A 16952-nucleotide genomic window follows, 5' to 3' on the forward strand; every position below is an offset into this window, starting at 1 on the left:
GGTCGGAGAATGGGGAGGGACAGCCGGAGGCAACCCGGCTCCCAGGCTCCCCGCCCCGCCCGCCCTGAGCTCTCCCACCAGCTCGTCTCTGAGAGGCTGTGTGCTCCGGTGGAAAAAGTGTGGGCTCTCCAAGGCTCCTCACCAGGCATCCAGTCATTCATTTCTCATTCAACAAACATTTATTAAATAACAATTACAAATCAGGCTCTGTGCTGGGATGTAGTAATTTGATGCCTGCAAGCAAGTCCCTTAACCTGGGATTCTCAATTTTTATGCAGAAAGTTTGTTGGTAGGAATGCAGGCCATTGCCTAAATAAGGGAGAAGCATCCAGGCCTACCTGCGGAATCCTCCCGGCCGCGCCCTGCAGGGGTGAGAAGGAACGGAGGGGGCGTGCTCCTCGCCCTCACGCGCCATGCGGTCTTCACAGGGAAACAGAACGTGCTGCAAAACTCGGATTCAGCGGCAGAACTGCAAGTGCAGGACCCTCGGGGCTACACAGCAAGTCCAGAGGTCAGACGCAATCGCAGGGTTCAGTGCGGTAAATCCGGGGAAGCCGGGCCCGGCTGGCAAGTCCCCAGCCGGGGTTCTGAGGCCAGTGTGCTGGTGACAAGGAATGATAATTACTTGCTTCTGTGCTATACTTAACAGCTTACAAAGCACTTTCTCGCAGACATCGGGTTTGATTCTCACAGGTCCCTCTATGGTAGGCAGGTACCGACTTCCTTTTACAGACGAGGAAACTGAGGCCAAGAAACTCGCCCATGGTGGCAGAGCAGAAGCCAGCGAGAGCCCGAGGCCCATCCTGTGGGTGTGCTCAGAGCCCCGAGTTCCCTGCCTGGTGGCCAGAACCGAGATCCACTCTCCCCCTCTCTGCTCTGCGCCTGGGTGCCCTGTGCAGGCCCAGACAGAGCCCAGACTGGGAGGCCAAGCGGCTCGAAGGGGATTTGGTTGCCATCTGTGACTCCATGGTCTTCAGAGGAGGGGAACATAGAGGGGTCAGGCAAGGGGCAGGAGGGTGCAAGGGAAGAGGCTCCAAGCAAGGTCTCGATCCATTCTCCCTGTGGGGCTGACCTGTGGGGCTGACCTGTGGCGCTGCAAGGCAGGACTGCAAGGAGGAGGGCTCAGCCATACCCACCATTAAGTGCTGTCACGAAGGGGCAGGGAGGGGTCAGGTGAGGTGTGGGGGGGGGTAAATGCTAGGACTGCAGCAGGAGGGGTGGGAGTCAGACTAGAGGAGGGACTTCCCAGGCAGCCCAGGTAAGGTGTGACATAACTAACCTCCCTTCCCTAAGTGCCCCCTCAAGCTGAACCCAGAGCAGTAGATCGACGGCCTAAGGAAGGATGACCCGCGGCAAGCCCCATCGTAGGGATCCGATAGGGGGAATCCTGTCGGCAGGGCAGCTTTTCCTCTTCTGTGAGGGATGACCTGAATGGGCCAGGAGTTGTGGGGAATAGGTTGGGTTGGAGTGACTTTTGGCAGGATTTACTACTGTCCCTGCATCTGTGTGCGTGTCTGCCGGGTGAGGGGAGCTGATACTAATTTAAGCGGCTGTAAAGCCATTCTCACGGTCCTGATGCAATGCTCAGTAAAATAAGCAAGTGAGTAATTAGTAATTAGATGGTGAACTAACCTCTTGCCTCTGGGTATGGTACTGCTTTTGCACAATCCATCCCCAAGCCTACGGGGAAGAGAGGCACAGGCCTGTAGTCTAGGTCTGGGCAGGGCCACTAGTCCCCAAACTCTGCAGTCCCAGAGAAACAGAAAGAATTGGTAGGAGGGGCCCTTCTTCTGGGCTCCAAGGCCAGGAAAGGGTGAGGGATCAAGCCACAGAATCGATATCTTAGCTTTCGTTTGTTTCTTCTTTTCCTTTTCTTTCCATTTCCTTTCCTTTCTTCCTAAGTAAGCTCCACACCCAATGTGGGGCTTGAACTCACAGCTCCGAGATCAAGAGTCACATCTCTACTGACTGAGCTAGCCAGGTGCTCCTGGTTTTTCTTTACTTTAATTAATTTCAGAGGCCCTCCCAGGGCTGCCATGTACAGTTGTACATGTTATTCACCCCCCAGGCACAAGTAAGTGAGGCTCATGGCTGCATCCCCCTTTCTCTACATTGCATAAAAGCTCTGTACGGGCTGGCCATGGCCCTGGCATCTTCCGTGGACCAGGCTGTGCCCCAGTCTGAGAAATACTTCCTGACTCTCCCCTCCTCCGCTTTGGGTCATTTCTGTCCTACTACCGCTGGTTTTGTTTGTTTGTTTGTTTGTTTGTTTAAAATTTTTACTTATTTATTTGACACAGAGAGAGATTACAAGTAGACAGAGAGGCACGCAGAGAGAGAGGGGGAAGCAGAGAGTCCGATGCGGGGCTCCATCCCAGGACCCTGAGATCATGACCTGAGTCGAAGGCAGAGGCTTAACCCACAGAGCCATGCAGGCACCCCACCTACCCCAGTTTTTAATCTTACACCTACAACCAGAATAGGGTCTCCAGAGACTTGGTAGGTGCAAAGATCATGGATTCTGGAGTTAGACTTGGGCTTGCTGGCCAATTGTGCCCTTACTAGAGGTAAACTTGGGGCAAATGATTTAACTTTGCTGAGCCTAGTTTGCCTTGTGCAAAATGGGGACTGTAGTACCCATCCCATGGGGTTGTGTGAGAAGTACGGGGCACTTCGCTTAGTGTCCGATGCAGAGCAGTAAATAATCACTGTCCTAGCCCCTCTCCCCCCATCCCCTGCCTCCCACCCCTTTCTCAGGGCCATTGCCAGTTTCTGTCCCCCTCACCCTGCCAGTCTGTGTCTTTGACCCCTGCCCCATCCATGAAAGTAGCAGTCCCTTGCCCGCGAATCGCACTGTTTTTAAAACCCTTGCCCAGACACCTCCCATTTGCTCCTGACCTTTCTGAGCAACAGACAGGAAAGGTGTCATTTCTGCGTTTCTAGGATGAGGACACAGGACTGGAGAGGTGACTTACCAAGGCTACAGAGTGGCAGAGCTGGACTAGAACCCAAGGCCCACCCCCTTTGTGCTGCGCTCCCCAGGGGTCACGTGGGGGTTTCTAGGACTTCACCAACACCTTCCAAGAATAAAAGAGGCAAGTGGCAGGCGCCACCTGAAATCCACACTTTTTTTTTTTTAAGATTTTATTTATTTATTTGACAGAGATCACAAGTAGGCAGAGAGGCAGGCAGAGAAAGAGGGGAAGCAGGCTCCCCGCTGAGCAGAGAGCCCTATGCGGGTCTCCATCGAGGACCCTGAGATCATGACCTGAACCAAAGGCAGAGGCTTAACTCACTGAGCCACCAAGACACCCCTGAAATCCATACTTTCAAAACCTCTCTCTCCCCCACCTTCTCTACCCTGGGCAGGTGAGCAGTGGGGGAGAGCCAGGGACCAGAGGCGCTGTTGCTCTGGGCCCGGCAGGAAGCAGACTACCATCTCCTGCTAACTGCCAGGGCAGGCACCGGAAAGCTGGGCCTTATCAGAGATACTGAGATCACACCACACGGGGTGGGCTCTCTGGATGTGAGCTGTTGATAGTGTCTGTGAGGCCTCCCAGCTCCGAAGCAGGCCTCCCTCCCCTTACTCACACCCCTGAGTGACTTAGCCTCCAGCCCCCCCTCCTCCTCTGCTTGGGACATGCTAGGGACATGCTAGGCCTTGGTGATTTCTAAGTCACTCAGCCACTTTGGGCCTGTAGGCTCACTCTGTGTATTGCAAGGGGTGGGCACGAAGATCATAGCTCATTCCCGGGAATATTCCCTCCCAGGCCTTATGGCTTCGTGCTCGGCATGTCATTTGGTCCTCACGATGACCTTGGGAGACAGGTATTATTAGAAAAGGGTATTGTCAACTTCAGAGGTAGCAGGTGACTCGCTAGGGCTGCACATCTGCTGAGTGTTGGAGCCTGGCCCCAACCCCTAGCCCCTTGACCTTGATTACTTGAAGGGGAGGCCACCTAAGCGGGAGGAGGGTGCTGGGACCTGAGCCAGGGAGGCAGGACCACGCTCTGGCTGTCTCTGCGCCCACAGCAGTCTTTGCTAGGACAGGCACAGGGCAGCATTGGGGGGGCTCTGCCCTGCCCTCCAGACTCCCCAGAGAGGTGGAGGGGGGACCCGCAGAAGGACCAGGAGGGAACAGCAGGCTTCTGCTTCTGCCCTGGGCTGCGGCTGCATTGCCCTGCCATCCCCAGCGCCCAGGCCAGTTCAAGGACTGAGTCTCCGCATTTGCATTTTGATTCTTCTTCCTTCCCTGCACAGCCTGGGAGACTGCACACCCCTCCCCACCCCTAAGGCCACCGTCTCAGCCGCCACAGGGACTGGGAGCCTCCCGAGGTGATTATAAGCTCCCCAGGGAGAGAGGCCTGTCATTAGGAGCAGACTTGCCACTTCCTAGAAGCAGCTTGCTCTCCTGGTTTTTTTCTAAGAATCTACCTGGGCTCTCGCTGGCTGCCTCCTACACGGGGCCTGCGGTGTGGACGTGGCCCAGCTTCTGAGGAGAAAGGGTGCTGGGGGCTCCCCGCCTTTTACAGTTGCCGTGCCTGAGGTTAAGCCGCTGGAACCGCCACACCCCCTCCCTCCCCCCAGGGAACAAGGAAGGGGAAGGGGAGGCCAGTGGCTGCCACAGGGCAAGGGAGCTGTTGGGGGGGTAGGGGGCTCTTCCCCAGAAGGCTTAGCAGGTGCAGCCCCCTCTGTTTCTCTGACGGGGGCAGGGGTGGAGCAGGCCTTCCAGGGCAGGCCACAGGGAGCCCTGAAAGGGGAGGGGTCCCCCCAACCAGGTCATGCTGTCCTCCTCACTGCCAAGCAGCCTCTGAGACAAGCCCTTCGCTTCTGACCAGCAGCCTCGGGCCGCGCACTTCTTCCGGGGAGGGCCAAATAGTAAATTTGTGGGGGGCCATGCGGCTCAGCTCTTGCCAGCGCCCGGCCACAGATGCCAGGCCCGTGAGTGGGGGTGGCTGTGTTCCCATTTCATTTCATTTCTGGACCCCGAAATTTGAATTTCATACAATTTTCATGGGTCGCGCGTTAGTCTTGTTATTTATTTTATTTTTTTTCCCACCCCGTATAAATGTAAAAACCCTTCCCTCGCCCTCAGGCCTCACAAAACCCAGAGGGGGCCTGGATCTGCCCGGTGGGGGGAGGGGCGGTTTTGTCTTTGTCTCTCCCTTGCCATCACCTTGCATGTCACCTTCCTTAAATAAAAAGGACGATAATGTTGATTAAAGGAGTGGCGAAGAGATTGGTGCGCTCCCGCACCTAGGGGCTATTTTACTGCCTTTGGATAACCGTGTGGGTTTATTTTTAAACCAGTGCTTATTCCGGATCTATTTTGTGCTTTCACATGATTCTCTCGTCCTCAAGGCAGCTAAATGGTAGCATTTGTGTTTTACATCCGAGGAACATGAAATGCAGAGAGACAGGGTGACTTGTCTGGGGCTGTGCAGTGAGTATGGCAAAGCGGGGATGTAAACCGCCACTGGGTTGTCCAGTATCCGGAACCAGTGTTCTGCCCACATTATGGGCCTTTTCCAGCCCCAGGGCAACCTCGGGAGGATTCATCTGCCATCCAACAAAACATTGGCTCAGCCCCTTCTAGATGCTGGGGACACACAGGTGGAGAAGACAGGCAAGGTCCCCATGTCTTAGAGTATACATTCCAGCAGGGAAACCACACAGATTCCTATCTAAATAATTTCCGATGGCTGTGAAGGAAGGAAAACAAAATGAAGAGTTAGAGGGCCTGTGGGGAGGAGTTGGGAGGGAGGTCAAGAAAGAAAGGACCCTCTGAAGAGGGGAGGTGACACGTTTGGGTAGATCCTGAAAACTAAGGAGCTCACCCCTGGAAGATCTGACAGGAAAGCCCTGGATAAATGGAATAGCAAGTGTAAAGGTCCTGAGGCAGGACCTGCCTGTAAGGCCGACAAGTGCCAGGAATGGAAAGAAAGCCAGAGCAAGAGAAGGAGGTAGAGATGGGGTGGGGAAAAGTGAGTGGAAACCAGATGACAGGAATTTCATTCTTGTATGGCCAAAAGACACTGTAAAGAGTCAGGCAGAGGAAGGACGCAATCTAATTTATGTTTTTAAAGATCGCTCTGGAGGTATGGAGTTGCCAAGAAGAGGTATCAATAAATCCAGTGAAAAAACAAGTTTGAAACAAAACAGGGTGTTTGGTGTGAGCACTGGAGCAGCATGGGGAGGGTCTAGACAGGCTAGGAGATATATCCAGGGAGAACTCTAGGTCTCCACCTTCCCTCTCCTATCTCTCCTATCATCACCCTTGACTTGAGGAAGTCAGCCCTCTGAGACCCAAAGGGAGGAAAGGGACAACTGGCAGAGAGAAGGAGGCATTTGGGAAAACAGTGTCCTTTTGTCCCCTGCCACCTCAGAGACTGGCTTCAAAGGCCAGGGGCTCTTCCCAGGCAGGTCTCTGGACCCCAGCCTGCACCTGGGAGGCACTGGAGGCAAGAGGAGGAGATAAGAAGGGGAACTGGATGTCAAGAGTCTTCAATCTCCTCTTCCAGAGCAGAGACCCAAAGGGAGCTAACCCTTGTTCAAAGAAACAAGAATGGCAACAAGTAAGGAAGGTTCCGTTTCTCCCTTTCCAGGGGCCAAAGGCTGGGTACAGTCCCATGGTGGGATCAAAAGGTTAAGCATCTTGGTCAGATCAAAGTCTCCACTGGGAGGAGGGCCATGCAGGGAAGTTTCTGGAAGGCTCTGGAGGCATCAAGGACTTTGGCTGTTTGGGGTTTGGAATTTGAAGCAGGGAGGGGAGGGGGGTTGGTGGACGGTTGCTTGCATCTGGCAGGGAAGGGATTCTACGCAGCACAACCCCACTGCTTTTCCAAAGCGGAACAACCACTGTCCGTCTCAGGCCTCTAACATAGCAAGGAGAACTAGAAAAACAACACCAGCAGAGCAGTAGTGGAAGGGACGACCCCTTGGGCCGGAACCCCATTGGCATCGGCTCTGTGGTGAGGCAATGCCCAGCCACAACAGCAGAGAGAGGCGGCCTGTGTGGAATCCAGTGGGCTGCCGAGCCTGAGCTCCCCACCCTTCATCACACTCTCCCTGTTCCTCTTGTGCCTCTGTGGGCTTCCTTTAAACCAGATTTCTGAAGTCTTCTGATTAGCCCGTTCCGACATCTATGGGCCCTCCTTCCCCTTTGGGAAGGGAGAGGAGAAGGAAACTAATATTTATTCGGGGTCACTTGGAGTCAAGAACTCTGAACGTACTGTTTCATTCATTCTTATGACTCCTCCGAGAAAGAAATTTTCCTTTTACAAAAGGTTAGGGACCTTGCCCAGAACACAGCTGAAATGGGGTGCTGGCAGGATTTTGAATCAGGTATGCTTCCAAAGCCCCCTTCTCTTTGCTCTTAGAGCCGCCTGGGCGTCTCCGGAACTTCTCTGCGTACCAGAGCGCACTGCCCTGTGCTCTCTGTCCGCTGCTCTCATTCTCTTCCGCCTGGAGACTGAGCCCTACCTTTGGGTTCCTCCTGCCGTCCCGCTGCTTCCCTCTAATGATGACCTTGCCTCCTCTGATCGATCTTTTCTCAGAGGTGTCTTGATTTTTGGCTGGTTATTGGAGGTCATAGCCTCACGCGGGGTAATTCCTGTGTTCTCGTTCACCTGTCCCTGGATAGAAGTGCTGCTTGTCCTCTGTCATTTCCAAGAAATGGTAACTGAGGATCCGCGCAGGATGCTGTCACTGGATAGAAAACCACTCAGTGTTCACCTAAAACCTGGACGCCAATGTCCACAGCCGCCTTATTGGTAATAGGACCCAAACTGGAAACGACACGGATGTCCTTCGACAGGCGAGCAGTCAAGCAGACTCTGGCACTAACAGGCCACAGATTACGGCTGGAGAATAAAAAGGAATGAACTATTGATACACATAACAATTTGAGAGCCACCTTCAGGGAATTAGGCCAAGAGGCAAGCCAGTCCCATGCTATATGACAAGTCACATGCTATATGACTCCTTTCATATAGAAATAAAACTTGAGAAATGGAGCCCAGCGTTGCCAAGGGTCAGGGATGGCCTGTGGGGAGCCCGGTTACGGAAGGACAACATCAGGGATCCTGTTCCCTGTGGGGTAGTCATTCAGAATCTGGATTGCGACAGCTCAGGTGTACATAGGTGACAAGACTGTAGGAAAGTCAACACCCAGGCAAACACACACGCATGTCACGGGTGAGTCATGGGCCATCTGCATGAGATTGGTGGATGTATCCGCGTCCATGCCCCGGATGTGATATTACACTAAGTTTTTTTTTTTTTTTTTTTTTTTTTAAGATTTTATTTATTTGTTCGACAGAGAGATACCAAGCATGAGCAGGGGGAGAGGCAGAGGGAAAGGAGAAGCGGGCTTCCTGCTGAGCAGGGAGCCTGATGTGAGGCCTGATCCCAGAACCGTGGGATCATGACCTGAGCCAAAGGCAGATGCTTAACTGACTGAGCTACCCAGGTGCCCTGATATTACACTAAGTTTTGCTAAAAGTTACCACTTAGCAAAGTGTATAATCGCTCTGTATTATTTCTTTTAACTGCATGGGAATTTACAATGATCTCAATTTTAAAAAAAGATCTGAGAGATTGCCTGCCCCCAAGGGCCTCAGAGTCTCTGTTTGTCCCCTGTTCCTTTTCTCTGTTTATGTCTGCCTCCCGCTAGGGCCTGAACATTGTTGAGACATAATAAAAGGGTGGTCTGATTTTTCTCAGGGAAGAAATCACTGTGTGGTCAGAGAAGGGCCATCAATTCCAGTTAATCTTCAAGCCTCTTCCTGATTTTCCCAATCCGGAGCTCCTGGACTTTGCATTTTGTTAAGGGAGAATTGGCAGGGGGAGTCACCTAGAACCTTGGGCATCCTCGCCCTTAGATCAGGGGTGTCGGAGGAAGGCCACAGAGAAGAGGCCAGAGAATTCTCTCTGGCTCGGTGCCGCCACCTCTCCCGGAATCCGGAATCCCCCATGTGGGGCCCAAGGGACTGCGGGGCGGGTCCCCCAGTCCCGCCCTCTCCCTCTCTCCAGCGGTGGAAAGAGGAAAGGTGCCCAGAACCCTCACATCCTGGAACAGGCGTCATGAGTAACCCTTCCAGAGAAGCCTCAGCGCAGCTGTTTCCTGCTCCCCTCGCTGCTCCCCGCACGGCCTCCTCACCTATGCGCCCACGTGGTACCGTGTTCTACCACCGCCTCCCGGGGACTGGGCCGCCCAGGGAGGCCTCGGGGGAGGAAGATCCTGCCCGCCTGCCTGGGCCCTCCGCCAGCCTCCCCTGCCTCCCCGCCCTGTCCGCCCTCCCGCCCCCCAGCCAAGCTGGAAGCAGCCGGCGGGTCCCCAGCAGCTGGACACAGCAGGGGTGGGCCAGCCACACTGCTCCTCACTCGGAGTTGCAGCTGAGGGACTGTGGATAAAAAGCCCCTCGGGGACTCTCCGCCAGGCAGCCACCACCTAATCTCATCCTCTGCTGGGCTTCCCCCACCCCCACCCCCCAGCATCCGTGTCGCAGCCATGCCCAGCGGCAGGTTGGGACAGAGGCCTCCGTGGTCAAAAGGAAGTGTCCTGAGTGCAGCCGGCCGGCACCCCTGCGCAGGGGTGTGGGGGAGGGGCGCGGCGGACAGACAGCTGCTTCCTTCTTGTCGACGAGGAGGGGGCACTGGGCCGGGGGTTTCCCAGCTTAACTGAGAAACTATTTCCTTTCACAAAGAGGCATGTAATTACCCTCAGGGGGATGGGGGGAACCTGGAGATCCGGCTGCCGAGCCTCTACTCTGACAAGAGAGGGGCTACAGAGTGATAAGAAGCCCCCCTTCCAGCCTCCCAGCCTCCCAAACACACAAACACTGGGTCCTCTGTTTCTCTTGGACCCTCACCCGGGCCACACTCTGGGTGCCTGAGAAAGTGTGGACTGCCTTCATCACGGTGGGGGAGCAGGGTGGGGAGTTGGGGGGGGGTGGGGGCAGACGGGCAGAGGCAGGTTCACTCCTCCCCCCTCCCAAGAGGAGGGTGGTCCTGTGCAGCCCGCCTCCCCGCTCCACCTTTCAGGTTCTCTTTCCACTCACACCAGCCATCCCGAGAGACCCCTGTAGGTGTGGATGTCCGTTCCAGGCTTCGCCACCACCCCGCCATCCCTCCTTCATGGGGACCTACTCCAGCATGAGAGAGACAGGGCGCAGTGGGGGCTTATGCTACTCTCAGCCCACCCTGACCTCAGCCCGCATTAGCACAGTCCTGTTTCCTAGGCAGAGCGCCCCTGGGAACCCTTTCCCCAGGGGTACTGGTTACCTGTGATGGGCCCCACAATCCACCCACCACCACCTAACCATGGAGATCTGACCCGCGGGGAGGGAGAACGCTGTTCTGAAGCAGGCCTGGCCTGTGCCCATCCCGAATGCTAGAGCATTCCAACACATACCCTGTCTGGCTCCATCCGCAAATACCAAAATGTACATAAGAAGCCTGTTGTTTGCCAGCTACTTTGTAGGACAAAAATAAATAAACAGATAAGGCCTGAAGCAAGGCATTGAGGAGGCTCGGAGAATCAGGCGCCAGGAGCAGCCAGGAGCACCGAGGCAAGGAGGCGGGGTGGTTCCCATCCTAACCATCCATCCCCTTACACAGATTGCACCATCACCGCCCGCACCCCCAAGAGAAAACAGAGAAATGTAACTTGCCTTGCAACAAGAATGAAGGCCCTGTGGTTCCAGGGCTGGGCTCCTTGCTTATGCTATGGAAGCATTACTAACATACCTAGCATCCCCTGGGGGGGAGTTTCGCTTCGGATCCTCACTCCAGCTCTGAGAAGTAGACCTTACTGCCATAGTTCACAGTCTGAGAAACAGACCAGGGAGGTGAGGCATCTTGCCAAGCAAGGGCCCAGCTGGTTGGTTCGTGGAGAACCAAAACTCAAGCCCCGGTCCCTGAGTTTCTGTCAAGAGCTTTTGTTTCCTCTTCACTGGATCTCTCTTTTCGTCTGTTTTCCAGCAATCCATTGCGCCCCGATGCTTCTGCTAGAGGCTGGATATTCTGGGAAGCCAATGAAGAGAGCCAAAATACAGCAGATCAGCATTGACCTTAGTTACTAAAAAGCTTGCTGTGTCGTGGTTGTTGGGTTATGGGATCTGGGGTACATGGTTCGAGTATGTCAAGGCCTCCGTGTCTTCCTCTGTAAATTGGGGATAGCGGTATTATCTGTACCTGAAGGGACCCTCGTGGGGACTCAAGGAGAGAAGGCGTGGTGAATGTTCGAAACGGTTCCTCCCACTCAGCAACGGGAGTTACTGGTACGGCTCACACAACGTCAGAAGAAGTAGAAGTCGACAGCCAGAATGAGCTTCCCAGGGTGAGATGGACATTATTTAAAAGATGTTACCGTGTGTGTTCTTGAACATGAACGTCTGTGGTTTGTCGAAGACGTTTTCAGGGTCCAGCTGTCTTTCCAGGAAGAGAATGAAAAAGCCCTCAAAACCAGGGCCTGGAGTCAATAGCAGGCAGCATCAGTCACAGGATAAAAAGCAGAGGTGCCAGACGAGGTCTGTGACAGTGCGATTCATCGAAGGGAGAACAATGGGTTTCGCCTCCACGGATTGTTACAGAGAGATGAAGCATCCAAGGATGGGGACAGTTATTTCCAGGAAAGGCAAATAAGGATTCAGCTATAGGATTTCACTGGGGCTGTGGAGCCAAACCCCAAAAGGATCCAATAGCTACTCAGTCTCAGTATCATCCCCTTGGCCAAGTTGCCTTTTCCAATCAGGAGGAAAGGGCAAAGACTCAGGCAAAGGACCCATCCCACTGATGCTCTGTCATCACTGAAGCCCCCAGTGGTTCTCAAATGTCAGCGTGCTCCAGAATCAACTGGAAAGCTTGTGAAACCCATCTGTTGGGCCCTAGCCCTGGGGGGAGGTCTGCTTCAGTAGGTCTGGGATGATACCAGAGGTTCTGCCCTTTGAACAAGTTCTCAGCTGATGCTGAAGCTGTTGGTCCCAAGATCACGGTTAAGGCCACTGGCTGAAAGTGCTTTCCTATGGGCGGCAAAGGATATAAAATTGCAGAACCCTTAATACTTTGCTTTCCAATGCATGTAACAGTTGCATGGCATTATTAATTATTACGCTCTTCTAGGACATTAATTAGAAAATAAAGACGTGTATTATCAATTAAGAATTTTATGTTGAAGGGCACCTGGGTGGCTCAGTAGGTGAAGCATCTGCCTTCGGCTCTGGTTGTGATCTCAGGGTCCTGGGATCAAGCCTAACATTGGGCTCTCTGCTCAGTGGAGAGCCTGCTTCTCATTCTCCCTTTGCTGCTTGCCCCGCTGCTTGTGTGCTCGCTCTCTCTCTCTGGCAAATAAATAAATAAAATCCTAAAAAAAAAAAAAAAAAGAAGAAGAAGAAGAAGAAGAAGAAGAAGAAGAATTTTATGTTGAAAACAAAACTCAGCTGAAGAAATCTCTTTTGAAAGTCTGTTTGACATACTGTCAAGTGAGTAGAGCAAAAGGCCTCCAAAGGCAGAGGGGGTTCCTTATTCCTCCCTCTGGTCCTTCGCCATCGGATGCCTTCCTGTGGAGACCCTTGCCTTATGTCCCCCTCTGTGACCAAGCTAGTGTTGTGCATCCACAAGAAGACTGTGACTTCCTCGTCTTCCAGACAGGAAGGCTGTAAACTCTCTTAGTTCACAGCTAAATTTTCTTAATACCACACTCCTAAGAGGGAACAAAAATCCAGTTCTCATGACCTTAAATGCTGACACTTGTCCAAAATGCCTAACGAGGAGGAAGCATGTGTCATGGACTTTCACAGAGCTCAGTGATGGTAATTGGGTTGAGAAAAGCGAAAAATTTTACTGAAGTCAAAATGACCAGTTCTAGCTCCTCGGACACAATAACGTGACAAGAGGAACCTTCGACTTCTGGGAGTTTATCTTATCTACACAACAAGCACAAGGGATGTTCTTTAAGATATGATGGAAGAGATTATTACAAGATGACAGGCTCTTGACCAGAATGTCAGGATTTATAGTCTGACCGTTACTGAACTTACATAAACCAAACTTGGTTTTTGTTTTTGTTTTTTTTTTTAAAGGCCTCCTTACTCTTTGTTGAAATTGGGTCTTTCTTCCCCAAGGCTGAAGAGAATTTGCGGGGGAGGAGGGAGGCGTCCATTTTGCTGTCGCTTATCCCTGAGGTTTTCAGTTGCCAAGACGGGCTTCGTCCATGAAAGGCTCTCCTGATAGGGGCTGTCCAGAAAACCAGAACAGTGAGGCTCCAGGATCGTGAGAACATAGGCAGCCACACTGCATCACAAACACAGTCCATTTGAGGTCCCTGAGTTCCGTCCCTGATCATGGCTCCCGGGGACAGTTTGGTGGCTTCCTCTCTGGTATGAAACTTGAAAGATCGAAGACACAAAATTATGCTGATTTCATAGCCCCCAAATATGCAACTGACAAGTATTTTGAGTCCATTTTCTTATCCAGATGAGTGTGTCCCTGTTGGCTTGGCGTCCCCATACCATTGGTAACCACTGGATAACATTTTTTTCCCTCTGAGAGGCTGAAGAAACACTCAACTCCAATCAGCTCTGTGAACTTCCACTACTAAAAACACACCTTTGTTGTTTAATTTTTTTTCAAAGATTTTATTTTATTTTTTTGACAGAGAGAGAGAGAGAGAGAGGTTCATAAGCAGGCAGAGACGGGGGGGAGGGGCGGGGAAGCAGGCTCCTGGCTGAGCAGAGAGCCCGATGCGGGATGTGGGACTCGATCCCAGGACCTTGAGATCATGACCTGAGCTGAAGGCAGAGGCTTAACCCACTGAGCCACCCAGGCGCCCCTACTAAAATCACACTTTTAGGAGTGCTGATGACCCAGGAGATGCTGTCCCTCTTCTCTCCCTTCAAAAGCTGCCCTATATTGTGGCTTGGTTAAAGTTTACCCTTCTGCAAGAGTGTTCTTACTAATAAATAACTCATTTGTACTTCAGAGACAAAGCTAAAAGGATTTGGTTCTGCAGGAAGGAGGTTTTCACCCCCACATACCTTGCCTGGAGGTACATTGCTGCTTTTGTTTGAGGCTGGTTGGTCGCCAGTGCCAACAGGGACCGGGGTGCACAGGGAGCACTTTCCCAGGCGTTAGGTGCACTGGGAGAATCGGGCCCTTATTTTTTTTTTTTTATTAACATATAATGTATTATTTGCCCTGGGGTACAGTTCTGTGAATCTTCAGGCTTACACACTTCACAGCACTCACCACAGCACATACCCTCCCCAATGTCCATAACCCCACCCCCCTTCTCCCAACCCCCCTCCCCCCAGCAACCCTCAATTTGTTTCCTGAGATTAAGAGTCTCTTATGGGAATCGGGCCCTTATTATTTCCCTTCTATAACAGGGGGAATCAGGCAGGAGGTGGGGGGAAGTGCGGGGGGCAGGTGGGTAGGTGACTTGTATGAGGTCACCCCATAAACTGATCTTCTGCTGTGGCCACCATCAGCCACAAAGCTTCTTGAAGCAGGTCACCAGAGGAGGAAAGATGACAGGGGTAGAGGGGTGGGGGGGTGTGGGTTTCAGGAAAACAAAGGACTGCTCATGCTAGAGTGGGAATGACGTGTTCTTCTCAACTCTGCTGCCGCACGCATACAGTTTCTGAAAGAATCCAGTTTTCACTATTTCTTTCTTTCTTTTTTTTTTTTAAGATTTTATTTTTATTTATTTGACACAGAGAGAGAGAGATCACAAGTAGGCAGAGAGGCAGGCAGAGAGAGGGGGAAGCAGGCTCCCTGCTGAGCAGAGAGCCCGAAGCGGGGCTGGATCCCAGGACCCTGAGATCATGATCTGAGCCAAAGGCAGAGGCTTAACCCACTGAGCCACCCAGGCACCCCCAGTTTTCACTATTTAATGCTTTAATTCCTTAAACCATACCGATATCCCAGAAACGCCACTGAGATCCAAAGTGCATCTTTGACTGGGTTTCTTCCGGGGAGTAGGACGAAAGTCTTAGCTATACCACAGGTCCCAATTTTTGGTTTGGAATATAGTCACCATAATTTTTTTTAAGGTCTTTTTTTTTTTTCTTTTAAGATTTTATTTATTTGACAGAGATCACAAGTAGGCAGAGAGGCAGGCAGAGAGGAGGGGAAGGAGGCTCCCTGCTGAGTAGAGAGCCCGATGTGGGGCTTGATCCCAGGACCTAGAGATCATGACCTGAGCCAAAAGCAGAGGCTTTAATCCACTGAGCCACCCAGGCGCCCCTAGTCACCATAATTTTCATTGTCAGTAAATATTACTGACTAAGCGCATCTCTAGGTGGCTCAGTTGGTTAAGTGTCTGTTTTCGACTCAGGTCATGACCCTGGGGTTCTGGATCAAGTCCCACACCGGGGTCCCTATTTAGTGGGGAGTCTGCTTCTCCCTCTCCCTCTCACCCTCCCCTCTGCTCATGCTCTCTCTGTCTCTGTCTCACTTGCACGTGTGCTTTCCCAAATAATAAAATCTTTAAGAAAAAGATATTATTTAAAAAAAAAATTTTATTTATTTATTTGACAGAAAGAGAGAGAGCACAAGCAGGGGGAACAGCAGAGGGAGAGAGAGAAGCAGGTTCTGCGCTGAGCAGGGAACCCGATGCGGGGCTTATCCTGGGACCCCAAGATCATGACCTGAACTGAAGGCAGACACTCAACTGACTGGGCCACCCAGGTGCCCCTAAATAAATAAAATCTTTAAAAAAACATATTGCTGGCGAATTCGAGGGGATCTCTAGAAGCAACAAGTGTTCTGGAATCTCCCATTTGTACTGTCTGGCATTATTTATTTCTTAATTTTTTTCTAAAGTAATCTCCATGCCCTGTGTGAGGCTTGAACTCACAACCCTGAGATCAAGCGTCACATGCTCTACTGACTGAGCCCACCAGGGGCCCCTCCACTGTCTGCACTTAGACTTGAATCTCCCAGAGTGGGGCACCTGCTTCTCAGGGTGGTGTGATGCCTGGAGAAGACTGAGTGGCCCTTGAACCAAATAGGTCTTGTTGTTTCACTTGAGGGCGTGGGGAGAGAGTGAGGAAAAGCGAGATGAGAGGAGGCATGGCCTGTTTCTCCCATGGCCCAAGACTGGCCCATTGTGTAGGCCTAGGACAACGGCTGATCTCTCTACCGAGATGCCCGGGTCTACCCTGCATACCGCATTCACACCAGCACTTCCCCTACAGTGAAGCTTGGCAAGCTCAGCTCCGCGCTGCTCCAGGTTTGCCAGGAAATGCTGTTGGTCTTGTCCTCGAGCCAGCGCTGTGGCTGTCCATAGGCTAGCAGGTTCCCCAACCACTTGTAGGCATACCTGGTTCATGGATAAACAATATTTTTGCCCCAGGGGCGCCTGGGTGGCTCAGTGGGTTAAGCCGCTGCCTTCGGCTCAGGTCATGATCTCAGGGTCCTGGGATCGAGTCCCGCATCGGGCTCTCTGCTCAGCAGGGAGCCTGCTTCCTCCTCTCTCTCTGCCTACCTCTCTGCCTACTTGTAATCTCTCTGTCAAATAAATAAATAAAAAATCTAAAAAAAAAAAAAAAAAAAAAAAACAATATTTTTGCCCCAGAAACAGTATCCCCATAGAAACCGTTCATTCACAAAAACAAGAGAAGGCGAGGAGAGATAGTGGTAAATGAGGTCAGAAGCAGGAGAAGAAGAGCAAACAGGCAGGGCTTGGAGTTTGTAACTGAGATGTGGCATGCATTAGATATGAAGTTAGGTCACTGAAGCCCTGGGCTGTTCCGAGATCGCTGCAGAATGTCGACCCGAGTCCTCAACTGAAGAAGTATGTCCTTACAGGGACCCCTGGGTGGCTCCTTCGGTTAAGCGGCTGCCTTCAGCTCAGGTCATGATCTCAGGATCCTGGGATCCAGCCCCGCATCAGGCTCTCTGCTCAGCAGGGAGCCTGCTTCCCTCTCTCTCTCCCTCTACCTCTCTGC

General features: G+C 52.3%; 1 long non-coding RNA gene across 1 annotated transcript; it reads right to left on the reverse strand.

Moving 5' to 3' along the window:
• Nucleotides 1-3126: 3126 nt before the first annotated feature.
• LOC309849497 lies at nucleotides 3127-12581 on the reverse strand. Its single transcript, XR_014303730.1, has 2 exons — nucleotides 10674-12581; nucleotides 3127-7862 (listed from the first exon to the last, which is right to left on the reverse strand). It is a non-coding gene; the product is annotated as an uncharacterized lncRNA (long non-coding RNA).
• Between the last annotated feature and the right edge of the window lie 4371 nt (nucleotides 12582-16952).

This window comes from Mustela nivalis (assembly GCF_964662115.1).
Source record: "Mustela nivalis genome assembly, chromosome: 16".
Classification (NCBI taxonomy): Eukaryota; Metazoa; Chordata; class Mammalia; order Carnivora; family Mustelidae; genus Mustela; species Mustela nivalis.